The sequence below is a fragment of the Scyliorhinus torazame genome, chromosome 7 (assembly GCF_047496885.1).
Source record: "Scyliorhinus torazame isolate Kashiwa2021f chromosome 7, sScyTor2.1, whole genome shotgun sequence".
Classification (NCBI taxonomy): Eukaryota; Metazoa; Chordata; class Chondrichthyes; order Carcharhiniformes; family Scyliorhinidae; genus Scyliorhinus; species Scyliorhinus torazame.
In genome coordinates this window covers 15,506,158-15,532,956 of record NC_092713.1, presented here as the reverse complement: position 1 = coordinate 15,532,956, position 26,799 = coordinate 15,506,158, and the positions used below count along the sequence as shown (strand labels likewise).

General features: G+C 49.5%; 1 long non-coding RNA gene across 1 annotated transcript in view; it reads right to left on the bottom strand.

Moving 5' to 3' along the window:
- LOC140426053 (uncharacterized) overlaps positions 1–21,063 on the bottom strand; it is a 109,742-nt gene extending 88,679 nt beyond the window's left edge. The window contains exons 1-2 of the long non-coding RNA XR_011948113.1: positions 20,735–21,063; positions 635–775 (exon numbers count right to left, since the gene is read on the bottom strand). This is a non-coding gene — a long non-coding RNA (uncharacterized lncRNA). The remainder of the gene's footprint in view (positions 1–634; positions 776–20,734) is intronic.
- Between the last annotated feature and the right edge of the window lie 5,736 nt (positions 21,064–26,799).

Below are 26,799 nucleotides of genomic sequence, written 5' to 3'. Positions count from 1 at the left end.
TCTCTTTCTAACAGTTAAGTTTTTTTGAAGTTATTGTAAAGTAACTCTTATTTTCTTTGATTGTAAAAAGTATCTTTGATCTAAACCTTTTAATCCAACTAAGTATTCATTTTGACATGACTTCATCTCATAGATCTGATCACATTGTTTCCTTTGTGATGTTCAAAATGCTTTGGTTTCAAGAGCTGTTACTTTTAATTCCTGCCATTTCTATAGTTTCATTTTCCAATTGTGTCCTCAGCTCATAATTTTGACTTTGATTTTGGCTCTGAATTATGTTTCTCGTAGACTGATAGTCTCCAGTTTTCTTTAATTTACCTGGTATTAGCAAATTTTCACACCTCGAACCTCATCCTTTCTTTCCCAGCTGCTAACTAAGATAGTTACTTTCAATGAAGGTGTGAGCCATTGTTTTTGGCTTCATTCAAAATCCTGTTTGTCTTGTTTGCTAAGCCTGCTTGACCAAGGCCATCTGCATGTTACAATCCTTCCCTGGCAGCTGCTGTTAACCCTTTGTGGGATCTTTCCCTGTAACCTCTCATGTTTCTCTCAGACCAGATATTGCCAGACTTCCATGTTTCAAATGACACATCTTTCCATATTTTCAATAAGAGAAGATAGCTCTTCTACTCACCACTGCGGATGACCAGGCGATAGAGATCTACAACTCCTTTCACTTTTCCGAAGGGCAGGACAAAACGAAGTACCAAACCATCCTGGACAAATTCGACAGCCACTGCGAGGTGGACACCAACGAAATCTTCGAGCGCTACATCTTCAAGCAGAGGATACAACGTAAAGACGAATCCTTCAACTCTTATCTAACTAACCTTAGACTGCTAGCGCAATCCTGCAACTTTGGTGATATCACTGACTCCATGATCAGAGACCAAATCGTTTTTGGAGTCCACTCTGATCCTCTGCGAGAGCAATTGTTGAAAATGAAGCACATGACCCTGCCAGTCGCGATTGAAACGTGTACTGTGCATGAGCACTCTGAAAATCGCTATTCACAATACAAAACGGCAGAAAGTGAAAAACAAGCCTCCCACGAGGTGGAGAGTGTTCCGGCCATCTCCCGGATGCAGCGTCTCCACATTGACGAAAGCGGTAATTTTGCGCGCTCTTCATGCGGAATGCGATCGGGAACACGAAGCGGCCGAAAACCGCACTGCGCAGGTGCAGACATCCGAGAACCGCACCGCGCATGCGCAACGATGCACTGAGCGTCATGTCGCTGACATCATGGCGTGTGCGAACTGCGGCACCGCCCATTTTAAGAAAAACTGCCCTGCAAGAGGTAAACGCTGTTTAAACTGTGGGAAACCAAACCACTATGCAGCCCTATGCAGATCTGCACCACCAGTCAGGAGCCAGTGCTCCCAATTCCGACAGCAGCACATCAGAAGTGTGCAACACCAAATGCATGACTCTGATCCAGGCAGTGCGACGGATCCAGATGATGAATACCTGGACAACACTTACCGAGTGGGCATTATTACGAAGTGCGCATACGCCACACCGGACACATCAATCCTGGCCGTGGATTCCGAGGATGAATGGCATGCAGTGATGAAGGTCAACCACTGCCCCATCCAGTTCAAACTGGACACAGGTGCCTCCGCCAACCTGATTTTGCAGGTGGACTTCAAGAGAATCAAGAAGCCCCCACAATCCTTCCAGCTGCCTGCAAACTCCTGGACTACAATGGAAACGCAATCAAGGCACTGGGGTCCTGCCATCTGCAGGTGTCCAGCCGACTGTTAAACCAGACATGGCGTCCCTGCTAGGTGCGCACGCCTGCAAGCAACTGAACCTCATTCAAAGGGTCTACACCACGATGCCGTCCCATTCAGATCTTCAGGCCAGCATCGACGAGATCCTAACCCAATACCCAGATGTATTTAGCGGGATGGGCACGCTGCCGTACGAGTACAAGATTCTCCTGCGGCCTGATGCCAAGCCAGTGCTCCACGCACCACGACGTGTCCCTGCTCCATTGAAAGAGTGCCTGAAGGCAGAGCTCACGAATCTACAACAAAAAGGCATAATCTCCAACGTCACTGAACCAACCGACCGGGTCAGCTCGATGGTGTGCGTAAAGAAACCTTCGGGGGACCTCCACATCTGCATTGACCCCAAGGATCTAAACAAAAACATTATGCGGGAACATTACCCCATCCCGAAGAGGGAAGAAATCACGAATGAGATGGCACACGCACGCTTCTTCACAAAATTGGACGCATCCCAAGGATTTTGGAAAATCCAACTTGAAGAATCCAGCAGAAGGCTCTGCACCTTCAACACACCTTTTGGCAGATTCTGCTACAACCGAATGCCATTTGGCATCATCTCAGCATCAGAGACTTTCTACCGCATCATGGAACAGCTGATGGAGGGAATAGAAGGGGTTTGTGTCTTTGTTGATGATATCCTAATCTGGTCCACAACCCCAGAGGAACATGTGTCGCGACTCAAGAAAGTATTCCGACGCATACACGAACATGGCCTCAAGCTAAACAGGTCCAAGTGCTGTTTTGGGACATCCACGCTGAAGTTCCTGGGCGATCAGATTTTGCAACACGGTGTGCGCCCGGACACAGACAAAATTAAAGCCATCGAGGCAATGAAAGTCCCCGAGGACAAGAAGGCAGTACTGCGCTTCCTGGGAATGGTCAATTTCCTTGGCAAGTTCATCCCAAATTTGTCCACACACACCACGGCCCTACGCAACCTGGTGAAAAAATCAACCGTCTTTGAGTGGAAGGCGGAGCACCGAACAGAGTGGCTGGAGCTGAAAGCCAAGCTCACCACTGCACCCATCTGTCATAATATACACCAGTATATCATGCTGCAGACACACACACACACACACTGATGGACATGCAGTGGGACCAATCAGCATACACAACACCACAGCCAATCACCAGTGAGAGCACACACGCTATAAAGACAGGGGACAGGACAGTTCCCGCTCATTCTAGTAGCAGCCAGCTCGGAGCACAGAACTCACAGCCTGCAACAAAGACATTCACCATATGCTGAGTGCATCACCTGGCTAGAACTAGGCAAGGGCCAACAGTTAAAGCTGGTATTGCATTTACCCACAGTTCAAGTATGTTAATATAGTTAACCTTATAATAAAATAGAGTTGCACCACTTCAAGTATTGGTGAACTGTTTGTGATCCAGAACACCCAACACAACACCGTCCTTGCAATCTTTGACCCAGACCGAGAGACCAAGATACCCACAGATGCGAGTCAGGATGGCATTGGGGCGGTGTTGCTTCAAAGAGATGACACGTCATCCTGGGTACCAGGAGTATACGCTTCACATGCAATGACACCCACTGAGACCAGATATGCGCAGATTGAGAAAGAGTGTTTAGGTCTTCTCACCGGCATCCTCAAATTTCATGATTATGTCTACGGCCTGCCAACATTTACTATTGAGACGGATCATAGGCCTCTGGTCCATATCATCCAAAAGGACCTGAACGACATGACGCCTCGTTTGCAGAGAATTCTGCTCAAACTCCGGAAGTATGATTCCAATTTGGTGTACACACCTGGCAAGGAGCCCATCTTCGCCGATGCATTGTCCCGCTCCGTCAACTCACCCAGTGAACCACTGGAGATCACCCAGCACATTGAATTGCAGGTCCAACTGTGTGCAAGCGCTCTCCCGGCAACAGATGAGAAGATCGGTCTCATACGAGAAGAGACGGCCAAAGACCCCCTGTTGCCGCGAGTCATCCACAATCTCAGCAATGGCTGGCAGAAAGGGCAATGCCCTCAATTCTACAACGTCAAGGACGACCTGATGCTGATCGACAGCATCCTGCTCAAGCTGGACAGGATAGTCATCCCGCTACGTCTCCAGAGCATGGTGCTGCGGCAGATTCATGAGGGACACCTGGGTGTCGAAAAGTGCAGACGCAGGGCCCGGCAAGCTGTGTACTGGCCTGGCATCAACCAGGATATCACGGACATGGTCCTGAACTGTGAAACCTGCCAGAGATTCCAACCAGCGCAGAGCAAGGAGATGCTCCAACCACATGACCTAGAGACCTCTCCGTGGTCCAAGGTTGGCATTGACCTATTCCACGCGAGTGGTAGCAACTATATCTTAATCATCGATTACATTTCGAACTATCCTGAGGTGCTGAATCTGCCAGACCTCACCTCACGGACTGTTATCAAAGCGAGTAAAGAGACATTCTCACGGCCTGGCATCCCGAACACCGTCATGAGCGACAATGGCCCGTGCTTCCACAGTCGAGAATGGTCCACGTTTGCCAAGAGCTACAATTTCAGGCAAGTCACCTCCAGTCCGTACTATCCGCAGTCTAATGGCAAAGTGGAAAAAGGGGTGCACATCGTTAAGCATCTCATCTGCAAGGCCTCGGACTCCGCTTCCGACATGCACCTTGCACTACTTGCGTACCGGGCGACTCCCTTGTCCATTGGCATGTTGCCAGCTCAACTGCTGATGAACAGGGACCTGCGGACGACGCTTCCAGCCATACACCTGCCCAACCTTGATCACCTCCCGGTGCTGCAGAAGATGCAGCAGCTTCGCGGCAGCCAGAAGCAGGGCTATGATGCACATGCCACCGATCTGGATGTGCTATCCCCGGCAGACACGGTCAGGATCAAGATATCGGATGGTGGGTGGTCTGCTCCGGCTGTCGTTGTTCGACAGGCCACGCCCAGATCCTATGTCATACGTATGGCTGATGGCTCCATTGTGCGAAGGAATCGAAGGGCACTGCGAAAAGTTGCTTGCCCACAACCACTTTCCCCTCCATTTCCACATGTCGAATTGCCACCTCTTGACACCTCAAACCACGAGGCCACCAGTCGTGCCTCCCACTCGCCTGTCAAGACACCATCATCCCCTCTACCACCCCTCCGGCGGTTGACGGGGATCAGACGCAAGCCTCTGAGACTGGACTTATGAGCATTTGTTTTGTTTGTTCTGTTCTGTATTCCTCAGTCAGTCACATTAGACAGACACATTCACATGTATATACATATAAACAAAAAAAAACTGTCATGATATGCAAACATGCAACCAATGAACACTCGGAATAGGACACAACCAATGGGCAGTCAGGACACTCAGAGGTGGCATCACCACAAGGGGGCATGACATAAACACTATAAAAGGGATGAGGCACTCACACCCTGCCTCTTTCCACAGACAGACATCTAGAGAGTTAGACAGGGTTGATCAGCAGCATCACACCCCAGCACGTGGCTTCGAGCAAGCTGGTACAGTTAGACTGAGTTACTACAGTTAGATTAGCAGAGAGCCGAACTCATTTGAGAACTGTGTTAATGGTTCAATAAACACGTTGAACTCATTTCAGAGTCTGGAGCATCAAGTAGCATCAAGACTGCATTAAGTAGCGGACTGTGTTATCCGAAGCAGCATAATACAACACATCGGACATAGTAAGCATGGATTTATGAATGAGAACTCTTGGTTGACAAACCTACTTGGTTGACAAACCTACTGGAATTCTTCGAGGATGTAACTAGTAAAGTTGATGAAGGGGAGCGAGTGGATGTAGTTTATTTGGACTTTCAGGAGGCTTTCGACAAAGTCCCACATAAGAGATCAGCGTGTAAAATTAAAGCACATGGGATTGGGGGTAGTGTATTGAGATGGATAGAAACTGATTGGCAGACAGAAAACAAAGAGTTGCAATGAAAATTGAAAATGAAAATCGCTTATTGTCACAAGTAGGCTTCAAATGAAGTTGCAATGAAAAGCCCCTAGTTGCCACATTCTGGCGTATGTTTGGGGAGGCTGGTACAAGAATTGAACCATGCTGCTGGCCTGCCTTGATCAGCTTTTAAAGCCAGCGATTTAGCCCTGTGCTAAACAGCCCCTAAACATCCCAGAGTTGGAACCAAAGGGTCTTTTTCCGCATGGCAGGCAGTGACTAGTGGGTGCCGCAGGGATCGCTGCTGGCACCCCAGCTGTTCACAATATATATTAATGATTTGGATGAGGGAACAAAATGTAATATCTCCAGATTTGCTGAAGGCACAAAGCTGGGTGGGAGGGTGAGCTGTGAGGAGGCTGCAGAGATTGTTCAGTGTGATTTGAATAAGTTGAGTGAGTGGGCAAGCGAATGGCAGATGCAGTATAGTTTGAATAAAAGCGAAGTTATCCACTTTGGCAGCAAAAACAAGAAGACAGACAATTTTCTGAATGGCTATAAACTAGGAGAGGGGATCGTGCATCGAGACCTGGGTGTCCTCGTACACCAGTCGCTAAACGTGAGCATGTCGGTGCAGCAGGTGGTAAAGAAGGCAAATGGTATGTTGGCCTCCATTGTGAGACTCCGGTGCCTGTTCGAGTACACTGGGGGAGAATTCAGAATGTCCAATTCACCTAACAGCACGTATTTCAGGACTTGTGGGAGGAAACCGGAGCACCCGGAGGAAACCCACGCAGACACGGGGAGAACGTGCCGACTCCGCACAGACAATGACCCAAGCCGGGAATTGAACCTGGGACCCTGGAGCTGTGAGAGCAACCGTGCTAACCATGCCACCCCATTCAGGGATGGGCAAGAGAAATGCTGGCCTTGCCAGTGATGCCCAGGCGCCATGAGGTAAACATAAATCAGTGGTGATGTACGTTGGGAGAGTAGACGATTCATGTACGCCGGTGCCACAGGTTCGATCAGTCATTCTCAAAATCAGGGCCGGGGCTCGCGAGTAAGGTGGGTGTCGGGAGGGTCGTGGGGGTCAAAAGGTCGCGGTATTCCCGATGGCGGGAAGAAGCAGCCAACGTCTGCGACTGGCTTTTAAAAACACATGCCGCCACAGGCTTTCAGAATGCCGGCTGTCCGCCGCATGCGCACGGCCTCAGCGGCGGGCAGTCCCAGAGCCCAGCGAGACAGGACGCCTCCTCCTGACATCAGCTCGCTGACCCAGCTGCCGACTACTCTGAAAAATCGATACAGTCTTCTCTCCAGGATTGGCGACAGAGAGCAGGTCACCTGCTCTGGGCGAGAGAGGGTCCTCCATCTTGCCGCTGCCAGCAGTGCTGGTGTGAGATCCAGGCCTTCTGATGAACAACCCATTGTGAAGACGCTGAAATCAAGAAAAAAGGTGATTTCTTGAGGTATGGATTTATTAACTGTGCCAATGCAAATCAGAATGCCAAGCCCATGTGTATTATATGAAGGATGTACTGGCAAACGCCAGTACATCCCTCAAAACCCTCAAAACTCAAAGGTAATTAAAGAGTAAGCATTTACAAATGATCCAGCAACAACTTAAATCATCCACTGAAGTCCTGAGCGGAAATGTAACATTGAATGACAAAACAAGTGAGATCGTGAGGACCAAGCGGGTTCACCTGTCACATTAAAGGTAAGCGAAAATGGTGCGCCCCGGGCAAAAAAGTTTGAAAAACACTGGATTAGATCATTGACCCATTTCTCGCGCTACCGTGTGGTCCTCCTTTGCACGCCATGGGCACTGACCACATGGCAACCTCCTCCCAGCAACGATCTCGATGGGCCGAGTGGCCTACTCCTGCTCCTGAGTCCTATGTTCGATATGTTCAAGGAGGCCACAGATGAACAATAATTGCCAGCGGTACCCATGTCCCGAAAATCAATCCAACCAAAATAAAATTGAGCTCTGGATATCAGCAATAATTATCTTTACATCAAAAGTACCATATTTCAGAGTCAAAGAACAACACAGCACAGGAACAGGCCTTTCGGCCCTCCAAGCCTGCGCCGATCACGTGTCCTATCGAGACCAACCACCTGTATCCTTCTATACCCCGTCTGTTCATGTGCCTATCCAGATAAGTCTTAAAGGTCGCTAACGTATCTGCCTCAACCACCTCACTCGGCAGTTCATTCCAGGCCACCACCACCCTCTGTGTAAAAAACTTCCCCCGCACATCTCCACTGAACCTTTCCCCCTCACCTTGAACTTGTGCCTGTCATGATATGCACTCATGCACATAATGAGATACAGACAGGCAGTGACAGACACCCAGTACAGCCAATCTACACACAGGACAGAACACAACCAATCACCAGGCAGAACACTAGAGGGTGGTCTCCCACTATAAAACACACGAGGCATCAGCAGTTTGCCTCTTTCCACGGGTGACAACTGTAGTGACAGTCAGGGTGTATATATCAGTTAGCACCTTCTACACGTGGCTCAGAGCTAGTCTGGTCTAGTTAGTTATAGCAAGCACGCTTAGATTAGTAGAGTGTCAAACCCACAGCGAACTGTGTGCGCTGCTTAATAAGTTCAATAAAGCGTATTAAACTAACATCAAAGTTTGGAGTCTACATTCAAGTACAACTGCATCCAGTTGCAGCCCGTGTTACCCCAGGGTGAATAACACGACAGTGCCCCTTTGTCATTGTCATTTCTGCCCTGGGAAAAAGCCCCCAACTGTTCACCCTATCTATGCCCCTACTAATTTAAAAACTTCTATCAGGTCGCCCCTTAGCCTGTCTCTCTGGGGAGAACATCCCAGTTTATTCAATCTCTCCTCATAGCTAATACCCTCCATACCAGGCAACATCCTGGTAAACCTTTTCTGCACTCTCTCCAAAGCCTCCACATCCTTCTGGTCGTGCGGTGACCAGAATTGGACACAGTATTCCAAATGTGGCCTAACCAACGTTCTTGTATAACTGTAACATAATTTTTGAGCATTTATGTTTGATACCCCGTCCTACGAGGGCAAGCATGCCATATGCTTTCTTTACCACCATTTCCACCTGTGCTGCCACTTTTAAGAATCTGTGGACCTGCACGCCCAGATCTCTCTGTGTCTCTATACTCCTGATGGTTCTGCCATTTATTTTATAGCTCCCACCTGAATTGGATCTACCAAAATGCATCACCTCGCATTTGTCCGGGTTAAGTTCCTTTCTTCCTCATTGGGTGACCTTTTTAACGTTTTGACTGGAACTGCGAAGTGCTAACATTCACATTGTTCCATTATTGTCAGCTTGACTTTCACAGATGCAGAAGGAGTTTAATGTTCATTATGATCATTGAGTGGTTTCAACTTCATCTGAATAGAACCTCGGATCCTCGCGTTCTAATTTACTGACATCGTGCCAGGTGAGAAGCCCTTAAGTCAGTAAGTAAAATAAGAAAAGAGCAGTAAAACCCAACTGAAAAATGTGAATCCACCAAACTAAATGCCTCAGTGGCTACAATTCGCCACCCCTGGGTCACTTTGTTGTTTCCTCACTGGCTTCACAATGAATTTCGCCCAAGCGTTTACAAGCAAACCCTTTCCAAATCGATCTCCGCTGACAACACATCTTTAAAACAGGCATAAACAAGTCAGGATGATAACTTGCTGTCCTTCATTTAATAAGTCAGGGCTGACATGTCAGCTCACCAACTGTGGGTTTTATTCTGCTGCGTAGTAATGGTTTAGAACTGACATCCGTGTCACTCGCACACATACAGCCTCATTTCAAATGTGACGTCTTCTGGGACCTGTGCTGTGATGATACATTAGGCAAGGCTTGTATCTCTGCTCCGGCGGGTTGCATATTGTATTAACCGACAGTAGAAATCTCTTTCCAGCATTGCATTACACATACATCACCGTGATGTGCCTCTGTCTCCAAAATAAGCTTAACTGCTTAAAGATATATTTATTGTGTCGCTCTGTAACTCGCTGTTGACTAAATTCAGTTTATCTTTGGTAAACGACTTGGTGCATTAGTAGTGGCTGTAATCAAATTTGTGACAGATGAGTTTCTGTACAATTTGTTCCCATCATTAATCTGATGTTCCTTTAGCTTCAGTTGTAGACAGCCGACTAATATTGTGTGTGACAACACTCAATAAAAATAAGTTAAAGTAAAATGAGTTAAGTAAAGAATTACTGTGATGAATGATACAATTGAGGCAGCATTGAGCGCATCCCATATGAGGCTCATCAGTCATCAGGGCCCACATGCTGCTTGCTGCTTTACTCCTTTCCCAGAAATGAAAAGAAAAGAACGTTGTCAGGTGATTGTTTTTTTTTTAAAAACCATCCTTAGGATGTGAGCGTCACTGGTGAGGCTCGCGTTCGTCGCCCATCCCTAATTGTATTGAGGTTCAGTATGCTAAGACCATAGGATCATTTAAAAATAGGATCAGGCCATTCATCCCTTCGAGGGTAGGCCACTCTTGAGGCAGGTCAGGGTCAACCACATTGCAGTGGGAATGGAGTCGCATCGAAAGGCCAAGGACCTGGATTTTCATCCTCGATACAGGGAGCAGGATTCGAAGAAATTCCCAGCCCCGCCCACCCGTCTCGGAGGAAGTGTTCGGCAGAGACATAATCTTCATTGGGGTGGGGGTGGGGAGGGGAGGCACGGCTGGGCTGCAGTCATCCCCGTCAACCCAGAAAAGAGTTTGGAGGCAGCCAGAGCTGCTGAGGTGGGTTGTTGAAGAGGCTCACTCCAGTGCTATGGGGCTTCAAAGAACAAAGAACAAAGAAAAGTACAGCACAGGAACAGGCCCTTCGGCCCTCCACGCCCGTGCCGACCATGCTGCCCGACTAAACTACAATCTTCTGCACTTCCTGGGTCCGTATCCCTCTATTCCCATCCTGTTCATGTATTTGTCAAGATGCCCCTTAAATGTCACTATCGTCCCTGCTTCCACCACCTCCTCCGGCAGCGAGTTCCAGGCACCCACTACCCTCTGTGTAAAAGACTTGCCTCGTACACCTACTCAAAACCTTGCCCCTCGCACCTTAAACCTATGCCCCCTAGTAATTGACCCCTCTACCCTGGGGAAAAGCCTCTGACTATCCACTCTGTCTATGCCCCTCATAGTTTTGTAGACCTCTATCCGGTCGCCCCTCAACCTCCGTCGTTCCAGTGAGAACAAACCGAGTTTATTCAACCGCTCCTCATAGCTAATACCCTCCATACCAGGCAACATCCTGGTAAATCTCTTCTGCACCCTCTCGAAAGCCTCCACATCCTTCTGGTAGTGTCGCGACCAGAATTGAACACTATACTCCAAGTGTGGCCTAACTAAGGTTCTATACAGCTGCAACATGACTTGCCAATTCTTATACTCAATGCACCAGCCAATGAAGGCAAGCATGCCGTATGCCTTCTTGACTACCTTCTCCACCTGTGTTGCCCCTTTTAGTGGCCTGTGGACCTGTACTTCATCCCAGTTAAAATAAAAGAGATAAGGCCTTCCAGCCCTAACCCCTCCCCACTCCTTCACCTCCCGCACGCTACCCATGGCCAATCCATGTCACCTCATGACCCTTCACCCACCCACCTCCAAGGCCCCTAAAGTTCCTCCATGCTACGTTATGTCCCTCAAACCCCCCCCCCCCATGGCCCCTCAATCCCTCCATGCCAAGGTATGCCACTCCACCCACCCCCATGGTCCCTTAAGCCCCTCCATGCCAAGGTTTGCCCCTCTAACCACCCTGTGGTCACTCACGCCTCTCATGCCAAGCTAAGACACTGGCATTCACTCACTAAGCACTGTATAGAAACAGTGAACCCCATCGTGACAATCGGATATGAAAACAAATGGTCATTCGTTGATAGCTTTCCATTTTCTTGAAAAAAAATAAAGTTTAACTGCACATCAATGGAAGACAATAAGACAATAAGACATAGGAGCAGAATTAGGCCACTCAGCCCATCGAGTCTGCTCCGCCATTCAATCATGGTTGATATTTTTCTCCTGCCTTCTCCCCATAACCCCTGATCCCCTTATTAATCAAGAACCTATCAATCTCTGTCTTATAGACACTCAGTGATTTGGCCTCCACAGCCTTCTGCGGCCAAGAGTTCCACAGATTCACCACCCTCTGGCTGAAGAAATTCCTCCTCATCTCTGTTTTAAAGGATCATCCCTTTAGTTTGAGATGGTGTCCTCTGGCCCTAGTTTTTCCTGCAAGTGGAAACATCCTCTCCACGTCCACTCTATCCAGGCCTTGCAGTATCCTGAAAGTTTCAGTAAGATCCCCCCTCACTCTTCTAAACTCCATCGAGTACAGACACAGAGTCCTCAGCCATTCCTCATACGACAAGCTCTTCATTCCAGGGACCATCCTTGTGAACCTCCTCTGGACCCTTTCCAAGGCCAGCACATCCTTCCTTAGATACGGGGCCCAAAACTGCTCACAATACTCCAAATAGGGTCTGACCAGAGCCTTATACAGCCTCAGAAGTACATCCCTGGTCTTGTGTTGTAGTCCTCTTGAATTGAACGCTAACACTGCATTTGCCTTCTTAACTGCTGACTGAACCTGCGCGTTAACCTTAAGAGAATCGGGAACCAGGACTCCCAAGTCCCTTTGTGCTTCTGATTTCCTAAGCATTTCCCCATTTAGAAAATAGTCCACATTGTATTTCATTTGCCACTTCACTGCCCACTCTCCTAGCTTGTCCAAATCCTTTTGCAGCCCCCTTCCTTCCTCAATACCCCGTAACAGCCTCCCCGAACAGGCATCGGAATGTGGCGACTAGGGGCTTTTCACTTTAACTTCATTTGAAGCCTACTTGTGACAATAAGCGATTTTCATTCATTTCATTCAATACTACCTGTCCCTCTACATATCTTTGTATCATCTGCAAACTTAGCAACTGTTCCTTCAGTTTCTTCTTCCAGATCATTAATGTACATTGTGAAAAGTTGTGGTCCCAGCACTGACCCCTGAGGCACACCACTAGTCACCGGCTGCCATCCTGAAAAAGACCCCTTTATCCCCACTCTCTGCCTTCTGCCAGTCAGCCAATCCTCTATCCATGCCAGGATCTTACCCTTAACACCATGGCCTCTTAACTTATTTAACAGTCTCCTATGCGGCACCTTGTCAAAGGCCTTCTGGAAACCTAAATAAATAATGTCCACTGGTTTTCCTTTATCTAATTTCCTTGTTACCTCCTCAAAGAACTCTAAGAGATTTGTCAGACATGATCTCCCTTTGACAAAGCCATGCTGACTCAGTCCTATTTTACCATTCACTTCCAAGTACTTCACGATCTCATCTTTAATAACAGACTCTAAAATCTTACCAATGACTGAAGTCAGGCTAATCGGCCTATAATTTCCCGTCTTCTGCCTCCCTCTCTTCTTAAACAGTGGTGCTACATTAGCCACTTTCCAGTTCTCTGGGACCCTTCCTGCCTCCAATGATACCTAAAAGATCACTACCAATGCCTCCACAATATCCCCAGCTATCTCTTTTAGGCCCCTGGGGTGTAGTCCATCCGGTCCAGGTGACTTATCCACCTTCAGACCTTTCAGTTTCCCCAAAGATTTCTCCTTAGTGATGGTCACTGCACTCACCTCTGCCCCCTGATTCTCCTGGACCTCTGGCATCCCACTGGTGTCTTCCACCGTGAAGACTGATGCAAAGTAACTGTTCAGTTCATCTGCCATTTCTTTGTTTCCAATTATTACTTCTCCAGTCACTTTTTCCAGTGATCCAATATCTATTTTTGCCTCTCTCTTACCATTTATATATTGAAAGAAACTCTTCCTATCTTCTTTTATATTATGAGCTAGCTTGCACTCATATTTCATCTTCTCTCTCCTTATTGCTTTTTTAGTTGTCCTCTGCTCACTTTTAAATGATTCCCAATCCTCTGGCTTCCCACTAATCCTTGCCACTTTGTATGCTTTTTTTTTTTGTTGCTTTTATGCTGTACTTGACTTCCCTTGTCAGCCATGGATGCCTTGTCCTGCCCTTAGCATGTTTCGTCCTGCTTGGGATGAATTTCTGCTGTGCCTCCCAAATAACCCACAAAAACTCCTGCCATTGATGTTCCACTGTCTTCCCTGCTAGGCTCCTTTTCCACTCAACTCTGGCCAGCTCCTCCCTCAAGTCTTTGTAGTTACCCATATTTAATTGTAATTCCGTTACATCTGACTCCAGCTTCTCCCTCTCAAACTGCTGGGTAAATTCTATCATATTGTGGCCACTGCTCCCTTAGGTCCCTTCACCTTAAGGTCCCTAATCAAATCTGCCTCATTACACATCATCAAATCCAGAATTGCTTGTTCCCTAGTGGGCTCTACCACAAGCTGCTCCAGAAAACGATCCCTTAAATATTCCACAAATTCCATTTCTTGGGATCCACTACCAACCTGATTCCCACCTGCCCCAGAAGAGATCCCAATGATCCAGAAATCTGAAACACTCCCTCCTACACCACCAGTTTAGCCACGTGTTTAGCTGGACTATCCTCCTATTTCTCGCCTCACTGGCACGTGGCACAGGGAGTAATCCTGAGATTACAACCCTCGAGGTCCTGCTTCTTAGCTTACTGCCTAACTCCCTGAACTCCTTCTTCAGGACCTCATCACTCTTCCTGCATATGTCATTATGTGTACTATGACCTCTGGCTGTTTACCCTCCCCCTTCAGGATGTCCTGTGTTCATTCAGAGACATCCACGACCCTGGCACCAGGGAGGCAACACACCATCCTGGAGTCTTTTTCACTTCCACAGAAACACCTATCTGTGCCCCTTACTATAGATTCCCCTATAACTATCACTCTCCTGCACTTTGCTCTCTCCTGCTGAGCAACAGAGCCAATTGCGATGCCACTGTTATGACTACTGTTGTTTCCCCTGATAGGCTATCCCCCTCAAAAATATCCAAAAAGGTATACCTTTGCAGTTCTGGTCGCCACATTACCAGAAGGATGTGGATGCTTTAGCGAGGATGCAGAGGAGGTTCACCAGGATGTTGCCTGGTATGGAGGGTGCCAGCTATGAAGAAAGGTTGAGTAGATTAGGATTGTTTTTGTTGGAATGACGGAGGTTGAGGGGGGACCTGATTGAGGTCTACAAAATTATGAGAGGTATGGACAGGGTGGATAGCAACAAGCTTTTCCAAGAGTGTGCGTGTCAATTACAAGGGGTGACGATTTCAAGGTGAGAGGGGCAAAGTTTAAGGGAGATGTGCGTGGAAAGTTTTTTACGCAGAGGGTGGTGGGTGCGTGGAACGCTTTGCCAGCGGAGGTGGTAGAGGCGGGCACGATAGCATCATTTAAGATGCATCTAGACAGATATATGAACGGGCGGGGAACAGAGGGAAGTAGATCCTTGGAAAATAGGCGAAAGGTTTAGATAAAGGATCTGGATCGGCACAGGCTGGGAGGGCCGAAGGGCCTGTTCCTGTGCTGTAATTTTCTTTGTTCTTTGTTAGAGAGAGGCGGCCATAGAGGATTCCTGCACTGACTGCCTGCCCTTTCTAGCGGTCACCCATCTGTCTGCCTGCACCTTGGATGTGACCACTAAATTACTCTCTATAACTCCTATCTATAATGCTTTCCGCCACCTGCATGCTCCTAAGTGCATCCAACTGCTGCTCCAGCTGAACCACTGTGAGGAGCTGCCATTGGTTGCACTTGCAGCAGATGTAGTTGACCGGAACGCTGGAAGCGTCACAGATCTGCCACATCTCACAGTCGGAGCACTGCACCCCGCTGAGTGACATTTAAGCACTAGTTAATTAATTTAAGATAAACACTTGAATTATTGTTAGTTTGAGTTACAATTAACTATCTGGCCCTGACGCTAGATTTTTACTGTAAAATTAAATGATAAATACTAATCTCTGCCCTCAGGTTTAGTTACTCCACTATCCAGTTCATCAATTAGATTTATTTTGCAATGTTATTTTTTTTTCAAATTTAACAGATTCCCAACCAGCCAATCAGGTCACCGCTTTACTGTAATGTCACCTCAGTTTTTCCCCCCACAATTTGCAAAGGTCTTTATATCACTTAACTTCCCAGGATGCTCTCTAGTTCTCTCCCTGCTGATTAACAGTTACAGGCCAGAGGAAAGAAAACAGAATGGTAGGAAAAAAGCACCTCCTCCCACTCTGCACAGAGTTACCTCACTGCACCAAATTACCAAGTTTCCACCTCACTCTAGCTGTCTCTCACTCAGGATGTCTTGACTTTACCGTGCGTAAGCTTACTAAGGGTGCGCTTTGTGTCTACCTTTTATGCAGACCTCAGCGACAATCAGTTGAGTCACACTACTGAGCTTCAAACAGAAGAAGAATGCAATTCAATACAATTCACATCTTTTTGCCACTAATCAGGCTTCAGGTGAAGTGTCAGTCTTCCCTGTAAATAGTCAATGGCAGAAACTGTAAGCACTTGGAACATTTTTATCTTGTGTAAATCAATATTCTTTGATTGACAGAACAGATTAGAGCCAGAGCTGTCAATCAAGCAATGTTTCCCTTGGGGCTCAGCTGTTTTAATAGTTTAATGGATGCCTGAGCCCTCAACCAATAATGCATAATAAATCTTAGTTGAGAGCCCAGACATCCATGAGACTGTTGAAACAGCTGAGCCCCAGAGAAACATTGCTTGATTAACAGCCCTACTCTCTTATCTATTCTGCCAATTGCATCATGTTTATTTACCTGAAGAACTGCTTGCAATGTCTACTTTGGATACTTTAAAGGGTCTGGTGAGTTACAGTTCTATTGGTCTGCAGTAAAAATGGTTTTCTTTAAGAAAGTGGAACGTTAGCAATAAATTACTGTTTTTCCCCAAAAAAGCTATGTCTCCACCTCCTTTGTCATGATAGGGTTCAAATACCCTATACGGTGTACAGTAGGTGAATGGCAATGGAAGTGGGGTGGTGACATGGATGTGACAAAGGGGAATGAAGGGCCATGGGGTATGATGGATGGGCATACATTGGTAAGGGGCATGCAGGTCAAGTTGTTGACATGGTGGACATGGGGAAGACTTATTGAACTTCTTACATTATAAAATGTTCCCTTCTGCAGACTATGGTTTATGCAGTGCAAGCAGGGGCGAGAGGAGCAGCAGCGGTGCAAGAGGAGCAGCTGCGGGGGGAGAGGAGCAGCAGCGGGGAGAGAGGAGCAGCAGTGGGGGGAGAGGAGCAGCAGCGAGGCAAGAGGAGCAGCAGCGAGTAGACAGGAGCAGCAGCGAGGCGACAGGAGCAGCAGCGGGGAGAGGAGCAGCTGCAGGGGGAGAGGAGCAGCAGTGGGGAGAGAGGAGCAGCAGCGGGGAGAGAGGAGCAGCAGCGGGGAGAGGAGCAGCAGCGGGGAGAGAGGAGCAGCAGCGGGGGCAGAGGAGCAGCAGCGGGGAGAGGAGCAGCAGCGGGGGGAGAGGAGCAGCAGCGGGGAGAGGAGCAGCAGCGGGGAGAGGAGCAGCAGCGGGGAGAGAGGAGCAGCAGTGGGGGGAGAGGATCAGCAGCGAGGCAAGAGGATCAGCAGCGAGGCGACAGGAGCAGCAGCGGGGAGAGAGGAGCAGCTGCGGGGGGAGAGGAGCAGCAGCGGGGAGAGAGGAGCATCAGTGGGGGGAGAGGAGCAGCAGCGAGGCAAGAGGAGCAGCAGCGAGGCGACAGGAGCAGCAGCGGGGAGAGAGGAGCAGCTGCAGGGGGAGAGGAGCAGCAGCGGGGAGAGAGGAGCAGCAGTGGGGGGAGAGGAGCAGCAGCGAGGCAAGAGGAGTAGCAGCGAGGCGACAGGAGCAGCAGCGGGGAGAGAGGAGCAGCAGCGAGGCGACAGGAGCAGCAGCGGGGAGAGAGGAGCAGCTGTGGGGGGAGAGGAGCAGCAGCGGGGAGAGGAGCAGCAGCGAGGCAAGAGGAGCAGCAGCGGGGGGAGAGGAGCAGCAGCGGGGAGAGGAGCAGCAGCGAGGCAAGAGGAGCAGCAGCGAGGCAAGAGGAGCAGCAGCGAGGCGACAGGAGCAGCAGCGGGGAGAGAGGAGCAGCTGCGGAGGGAGAGGAGCAGCAGTGGGGTGAGAGGGGCAGCAGCGAGGCGACAGGAGCAGCAGCGAGGCAACAGGAGCAGCAGCGGGGAGAGAGGAGCAGCTGCGGGGGAGAGGAGCAGCAGCGAGGAGAGGAGCAGCAGCGAGGCAAGAGGAGCAGCAGCGGGGGGAGAGGAGCAGCAGCGGGGAGAGAGGAGCAGCTGCGGGGGGAGAGGAGCAGCAGCGGGGAGAGGAGCAGCAGCGGGGAGAGAGGAGCAGCAGCGGGGAGAGAGGAGCAGCAGCGGGGAGAGAGGAGCAGCAGTCGGGTGGCCAAGCATGTACAGCAGAAGGAGAGCGCAGAATCCAGAGTGCCCGCCCACCTCATCAAACACCACCCGCCAGACCTGTGGCAGAATTTGCAGATCCAGGATCGGACCATTCAGCCAGCGAGAACCCACCTCCCAGTGTGGAGGCAAGTCACCCTTGACACTGAGGGACTGCCCAAGAAGATGAAGAAAAGGAAAGTAAATGCTGCTTCCGATGTGCTGTGAACGATTTTACTTTCAGAATCCTTGGGCGGGATTGTCCGACCGCCTGCCGGGTCGGAGAATCGCCCGGGGGCGGCGTGAATCCCGCCCTGCCGCCCCGACGCCGGCTGCCAAAATCTCCAGCGCCGGGGTTTTGGCGGTGGCGGGAATTGCGCCCCCACTGGTCGGCGGCTGCTAGCAGCGCCCCCCCCCCCCCCCGGCGATTCTCCAGCCCGCGATGGGCCGAGCGGCCGGTCCTGCCGGCGTAAATCAAACCAGGTCCGTGCTGGCGGGACCTGGCTCTCCGGGCGGCCAGCAGAGTCCTCGGGGGCTGGGGGGGGGGGGGATCTGGCACCGTGGGGTGCACCCACGGTGGCCTGGCCCGCGATTGGGGCCCACCGATCCGCACCGCGGGCAGGCCTGTGCCGTGGGGGCACTCTTTCCCTCCGCGCCGGCTGCTGTCAACCTCCGCCATGGCCGGCGCGGAGAAGAACCCCTCTGCTCATGCGCGGCGATGATGCCAGCACACGCAGGTGCTCCCGCGCAAGCGGCAACTCACGCCGGCCGGCGGAGGCCCTTCCATGCCGGCTGGCGCAGCGCCAACCCCACCCGCGCCGGCCTAGCCCCTGAAGGCGTCGAGGATTCCGCATCTTCCGGCCGACCCGGCGCCGAAGTGGTTCACGCCACTCCTCGGCGCTGGTACGGCCCGCCCCGCCGGGTGGGAGAGAATCCCGCCCGTTATGTTTGTTTTCAAAATCCCACCACACGGCCTCACAGCTCCCTGTTTCCGTAATATCCTCCAACTTCCCAATCCCCCGGGGAACTCAGAACTTATCCGATTCTTGGCTCTTGTACATCCTTGATTTTAATCCCCCTCCCACACCCCACGTCTCCCCTTCCCCCCTCACCTTTACCCCCCCCCCCTGCGCTTACCTGTCCCCTCCCACCCCCCACCTTTCCCCTCTCCCACCTCGTCACTCACCGCTGGCCCATCTCACGCTTCCCCCTCCGTATTGGTGGCCGTGCCTTCAACTACGTTGACTACAGAATTCCCTCCCTAAACCGCTCTACGGGCGGCATGGTGGCACAGTGATTGGCACTGCTGCCTCACAACGCCAGGGGCCCGAGTTCAATTCCCGCGTGGGTTTCCTCCGGGTGCTCCGATTTCCTCCCACAGTTCAGAAATGTGCAAGTTTGGTGGATTGGCCGTGCTAAATTTCCCCTTAGGGTGGAGTTGCAGGAATGGGGCAGGGGATTGGGCCTACTTGGGGTGCTCTTTCGAAAGATCGGTGCTGACTTCACTGGCCGAATGGCCTCCTTCTGCACTGTCGGGACTCTACGATTCTATACCTCCCTCCTCCTTGAAGACATTCCCTTCCCGCCGGCAAGGTCTTTTGCTCTTGCAATCAACAGTATTTAAAACGGCTCGCCGTGTTTTCCATCGCCTCTCCGTGTTTTCCATCGCCTCTCCACCACCTCTTTGACCAAGAGTTTGGTCATCTGCCCTAATTTTCCCTCGTGGACGGGTGACACATTTTGTTTGATAATCACTCGTGAACAGCGCCTTGGAATGTGCAACTCTGTCAAAAGGTGCTCCATAAATACATGTTGTTGTTGTTGGCACATCGTTGAAGCAGCCGGGTACCCACAATAGGCTGAGAGTTTCACGCCCGGATTTGCCCACTGCAACTTTTAATTCCAGATCTTGAAAAAAAAAACGCAAATTCAAATTGCCAAGCGTCGTGGGATTCGAACTCACACACACCAGATTTTTAGTCCAATGACGTACTCGCTACACTCCTTGCAGCACTGCTCAGGAACTATTTACCAATGAGAGTGTTTCGTTCCGCAGTCTAAAGGCTACTGGGTATTGACGACTGCCTGTCAGCAAAAAGTAAAGTGAGTCTATCAGACCTGTGAACTGGCATTGAGACGCTAGGGCAAGATGCTGCACAGGTAGATGTGTGCGCGAACGCTGTGGTATAAATGGATTCAGCTGAGCCCGTAGCTAGGTTACCTCCTACTGGTATTCCCAGTGTCGTCAGTGTGCAAAAAGACAATGTTCTCGACCATCGCTAAACAAGGCCGCCTGGTGATAAGTAGCTCCTAAGGCTCTCTTAAGTCGGAAAGCGTCCGTCCACAGAGGAGACGGCAGCTGGAGAGTCAGTCCACAAAAACCGCAGCAATAACCAGCGGGGAAGGCCTGTTCGCTGATGGATGTATTATCATTCAAAACAAAATCAATTTATTTCATTTTATTCCAAGGCTGCCTCCGTGGTTTAGAAATGGAATAATTTCCTCCAGCTCACTGCTGCAAAGGATTTGGATATGCCAGTGTTAAAACAAAAACCCTCCCCCAAAACATTTGTACAACGATTCTAACGTAATAGATTCAATTCAGGAAATCACAAGTGACCCAGTTCCCCACTGTAAAGGTTTAACAGAGTAACTGAACCGGTACCTTGCAATGCAACTTCCACAATGCATATCCTCTTCAGGCTCCTCGTCAATTCACTTTTGCTGCTCTCGGCACATCGCAGACTGACTACACGAGGCTTCAAATATGGCCTGGGTAGGGCTCAACATTCATTTTTAATAAGTGCACGCCTCTTGGGCAAGTCTGTCTCTCAAAAACTCCAGCCTCTGACTTTAATTATTCCCCAATTAGAGATCCAAGGTTCAAGATAGCAGCCTGTTCGTACACGGAGAACATGGAGGTTTCGTCCTGTAGGTTAGGTACTAAATCACGTGGGCATTTCGTTGGCGGAGGCAGTCATTGAAGATCCTCACGGAACTATGTGGAAAAGAATTATGGTAGAGGGGGCTTCGCTCAATGGCCCGGCAATGCACTGATTCACTCAACTGCTGTCTGTGGGACCTTGTGGTGCGCGAAGTGTTGGTGTGGATGAGAACTGTCACTGTGTTTCAATGTGTAGTAATGGCTTCATAGAATCAGAGAATCACAGAATTTACAGTGCAGAAGGAGGCCATTCAGCCCACTGAGTCTGCACCTTTGAAAGAGCACCCTACCCAAGCCCGCACCTCCACCCTATCCCAATAACCCAGCAACTCCACCCAACACTAACTTCGAGTTACTTCTTGGCAGATATAAGGTCGTTGCATCGATACAAGTCTTTTTTGCAAACTCTCTACACCTTCACGATCCTGTGGCAGGAGATGGATTGAATGTTGGCACATAGGGCCGTAGGATTTGTTTGGGGAAGGGGCCATACCTTGGCACGATGGGCATGATGGGGACGTAAGGACTGGGTGGGGAGCGCACCTTGGCAAGAGGGCGATGGGGTTGTGTGGGAGAACATGAGGTGGCATGGATGGGGCATGGGGAGTGTGCGCGGGGTGAGGGCCGGAAGGCGTTTCTGTTTTTATTTTAACTGGGACAAAGCCCCACAGCACTGGGGCAGGCATTTTAAACAGCCCGCACCTGTGTCTCCAAGACTTTTCCCAGCTTGGCTGGCCTAACACAGACAGCACGGTAGCACAGTGGTTATCACAGTTGCTTCACAGCTCCAGGGTCCCCGGTTCGATTCCCGGGTTGGATCACTGTCTGTGTGGAGTTTGCACGTTCTCCCCGTGTGTGCATGGGTTTCCTCCAGGTGCTCCGGTTTCCTCCCACAGTCCAAAGGTGAGCAGATTAGGTGCATTCACAGTGTGATAGAATCTACAGTGCAGAAGGAGGCCATTCGAGCCATCGAGCCTGCGCCGGCCCCCGAAAAGAACACCCTACCTCCACCCTATCCCCGCAACCCAGTAAGCCCACCTTACCTTTTTGGACACAAAGGGAAATTTATCATGGCCAATCCACCTAACCTGCACATGGAGGATTGGCCATGCTAAATTGCCCTTAGTATGTCCAAAAGTTTAGATGGGGTTACTGGGTTCACGGGGATAGGGTGGAGGTGTGGGAATAGGTAGGGCTGGTGCAGACTGGATGGGCTAAATGGCCTCCTTCTGCATTGTAAATTCTATGATTCCCCCCCCCCCACCAGCACAACAATGAAAATGCTATCCTTGCGGACACTTTTTTCCAAGGCAGGCAGGCTGAACTGGGAATGTTCTCAATTCTCGCTCCCCGCCTCAAGGAGGGAAATCCATCACCTTACGACTCGGCTGGCCAGGATCTTGGGAAATAGGAACAAGGGATTGGCCATCCAGCCCCACGTGCCTGATTCGCCCGCCATTCAATAAGGTCATACCTGATCTGATTGAGGTCTTAACTCCACTTTCCTGCCTGCCCTCCCCGCCCCCCCCCTCCCCCCCCCCCCCAATAACCCATAACCCTCAACTCCCTTGTCAATCAAAAATATATCTAACTCATCCTTCAGTAACCCGGCCTCCCCTCCTCAGTGGGAAAGAGGGATCCAAAGATTAACTGCCTGGTGGGTTAAAAAACCAGGTCTCGGTTTTGTTCAGAGACCAAGGATCCAAGAACCAGGGAGGGACAGGAAAAATCCACAAGACGTAGAAAGAGGCAAAATAAGAGCAGGGATGGGCCATTCGGCCCTTCGAGCCTGCACCGCTATTCACCACGATCATGGCTGACCATCTAACTCAGTAAGCTGGTTCCCCTCTCACCCCATATCCATTAATCCCTTTAGCCCCAAGAGCTATATCTAATCCCTTCTTGAAAACACGCAGGGTTGGATTATCCAGTTCCACAGCCGTGTGTCCCTCAGCGGCACAGCGTTCACCGGTGGCGGGATTCTCTACTCCCATCTACACAATGGGGTTTCCCATTTAAACCACCCGATGTCACCGGGAAAGCCACGGGCTGGGGTGCACTGCCAGTGGGAACTGGGAGTCCCAACAGCTGTATAATCCTGGCCACAATGTTTTGGCCTCAACTTCTGTCTGTAGTAGCGAATTCGGCATGCTCATCACTCCCTGGGTGAAGAAAGTTCTCCTCATCTCTGACCTAAATGGTCTACCTCATTCCCACACCAGCCTCCCCGAACAGGCGCCGGAATGTGGCGACTAGAGGCTTTTCACAGTAACTTCATTTGAAGCCGACTTGTGACAATAAGCGATTTTCATTTTTCATTTCATATCCTCAGACCGTGACTCGTGGTTCTCAACTGCCCCCGCTATCGGGAACATCCTTCCGGTCTAGTCCTTCTCGAATTTTATACGCTTCCATGAGATCCTCCCGACATTCTTCTCAACTCCACTGAACATAATCAATCTCGATTCAATCTCTCCTCATACGTCAGTCCCACCATCGCTGGAATCAGTCTGGTAAATGTTCGCTGCACTCCCTCTACAGCAAGAACATTCTTCCTCAGGCAAGGAGACCAGAACTTCACACATTATTCCAGGTGTGGCCTCAGCAAGGCCCTGTATAATTGCAGCAAGACATCCCTGCTCCTGTACTCGAATCCTCTCGCCATGCGGAAGAGGAAAAAAGTTTGGTTCCAGTATTCGTACTTCCCCTGTTTACAGTTTTTTCCTTCTGAGTATGAAGGCCAACATACCATTTGCCTTCTTCGCCACCTGCTGCACCTGCAAGTTTCCTTTCTGTGGCAAATCCAGTTTAGCCACAATCTAACTGAATGCTGAAACAAGCCTGTGGGTAGGAATGGTCTAATCCTATGTTTCCCGTTTGCCTAGTGGTGCTACTATAGTTGTTTGTTCTTCTCTCTCTCCCTGCACTTACTGGTGAACAAGGCAGACTTTCATCTGTTACCATGACACTTTTCTTTACAGTCGCTAACTTGTTGCCAGAGGCGTATAGCTTCAGGGGTACCATCCCACATCAAGCATGGCTGAGCTGGAACCTCTCCCACTCTTAACCCTGCCATTAGCACGTGCTGGGAGGACTTGGCAAGTTGCTATTCAACCGGTTTGGCCGTATGATGAGCGCAGCCATCAAGTCCCAGGGAGAGACGCGAAAATGGAGCTTCTGGCTAAGAGGCAGGACTAGGACTGCTCGACAAGACCTCCCTGCGAAGTCAAGGGACAAGGACAGGGATCGTCCTGTGAAGGTAACAGGCAAGAGCGGGGAGAGGCTCAAATTTTAAACTGAGAAAGCTGCAGGAATCAGACTTAAATCAAAATAGGCCCGTGAGAAGCCAGAGATTCAGGGATGCAGCCAAAGGTCTGTAACTGCTTCCTATAAGCCGGTGAAGCAGTGGTGTTTTGTTGTTGAATACACAAACTAGTGGGTGGAAGGTGAACCTTGAATGTATGTTGTGATCCAGGGGAGAGGAAAGTCAAAGGGAGGGGCTGAAACCCTGGGGGTGGATCCTGGTTGAAGATGCCCTCACGAAAGTGCAGTTTGGGAGGACATTCCAAGGCAACTCCTTTCCAAGATGAGATTGGAAACCCAAGTTAAAAGGCCAGTTGGCTGAGAGCGTGACAAGCAACAGGGGTGGGGGTGAGGGAGCGGGGAACTTGATGAGGAATCCATAGACGTTGGTTTGGGTGGCATTTGCCACTTGGTTTCAGAGTAAGGTGTGTTTGACCACAAGTCACCTGTTGGTTTACATGTACTCTGTACTTTCTGAGAACATTAGCGCATGAGATAGATTTTATATATTGGGTTATGCTTACAAATCTGTGTACATCTACAAAGGTATAACTGGGGTGAAGGAGTCGTGGAACGCAGTTCTTTCCTTGTTTTATTCTTTTGTTAAAGGCTCCTTCGCAGTCTTTGTGATTCTGTTCAGAAGCCATTCTTGATGTATCTAAACAAAAGGTAAAAGTTAGGATTTATCAAGTTGGGCTCCACCCTGGGATCTCACCTGTCCAGTAGTAATATCATCTGGGATTGTAACACCAGTAATGCCCCCTTAGAAGCTGATGTGTTTCAACAAGATAACCTCACGTACTACTATACCCCACAAAGTAATAATAATCTTTATTAGTGTCACAATTAGGCTTACATTCACACTGTAATGAAGTTACTGTGAAAATCCCCTCGTCGCCACATTCCGGCGCCTGTTCGGTGCACTTTGGATGAATTTAGAATGTCCAATTCACTTAACAGCACGTCTTTCAGGTCTTGTGGGAGGAAACCGGAGCAGCCGGCACAAACCCACGCACACACGGGGAGAACGTGCAGACTCCGCACAGACAGTGACCCAAGCCGGGAATCGAACCTGGGACCCAGGTGCTGTGAAGCAACAGTGCTAACCACTGTGCTACCGTGCCACCCAGCGATTTGCATCCAATGCAAGTATATCTCTCCTCAAGTAAGGAGACAAAAACTGTGCACTACTCCAGGTGTTACTTCACCAATGTCGTGTTGAGTTATAGGAAGACTTCCCTGCTTTTGTATTCCACCCCACTTGCAATGAAGGCCAGCATTCCATTTCTCTTACTAATCACTTGCTCTTCCCGCATGCTGACCTTTTGTGATTTTTGTACAAGAAGATCCAGATCCCTCTGTACTCTGAAAATTAAATGAAATGAAAATCGCTTATTGTCACAAGTAGGCTTCAAATGAAGTTACTGTGAAAAGCCCCTCGTCGCCACATTCCGGCGCCTGTTCGGGGAGGCTGGTACGGGAATTGAACCGTGCTGCTGGCCTGCCTTAGTCTGCTTTCAAAGCCAGCGATTTAGCCCTGTGCTAAACAGCCCCTGTACCACAGCACCTTGCAACAGCTCTCCATTTTGCTTTCTCCTGCCCAAACACTGATATGCAATAGACTAATAGATAGAGAATGATCACTATGATGAGTTAACAGCCCCATTATTGTTATCATGGGAGTATCAGAATATTCAAAGGTGAGCTAAATGGGCCTTTGGCGCTTTCTCGTCCAGCAATTCCGATGTTCCTCTGCTACAGTGAGGGGTTGGACATCGCTGCACAAATAGGACATTCCTGTGTTCCAGGCAGGAGCTTTTGTCAAATCTTCGTTGGACTCGACAAAATCAAAGATGTGCAAATGAACTGAAAGGCCCGAATTGATGATGTAGCAGATTAATTTCTGGTTATGTTTAATAGTTCCAGTTATGCCTGTTTCGCTGTGCGAATGTACATAAGACATGATCAGACTAAGTCCACTTAGTTGAATTTTCCAGCTTGATCTTTGTGGGAACACAGGGGTTAAGTGAGTGAAAAGCACTTAAACAGAAATGCATTCCCAAGGCTAAATGTAGGGCATAAAATGAGCCAGAGCCTTTAATTATAAGTTTATCTATAGGTCAGTTTTTATTGCTGACATTTCAATAGTGCCCATGATCATCGAGAGACTCAGAGGGAGGACCTCATTAAAGGGATCTTGAAACTTATTCTAATTTCATGACGTCATCCTTCTGGTCAGGGGTCCGAGAAGCCTTGAAACAGTGTGAAGATGCACCCATGTGATGCTTATTGAATATGTATGCCCGAATCTTCGGTCGTCGGGATTCTCTATTACACCAGCAGTGCAATCCTGCCTATGGGTTGCCCGACGGCGTTGGGCGGCTTCAACGGGAAGTCCCATTGACAGGGACAGGAAGAAGGAACAATGTTTAGGGGCCTTGTTACATCAAAGAGGGCATTTTGAAACAGTTCATAGGGAATCT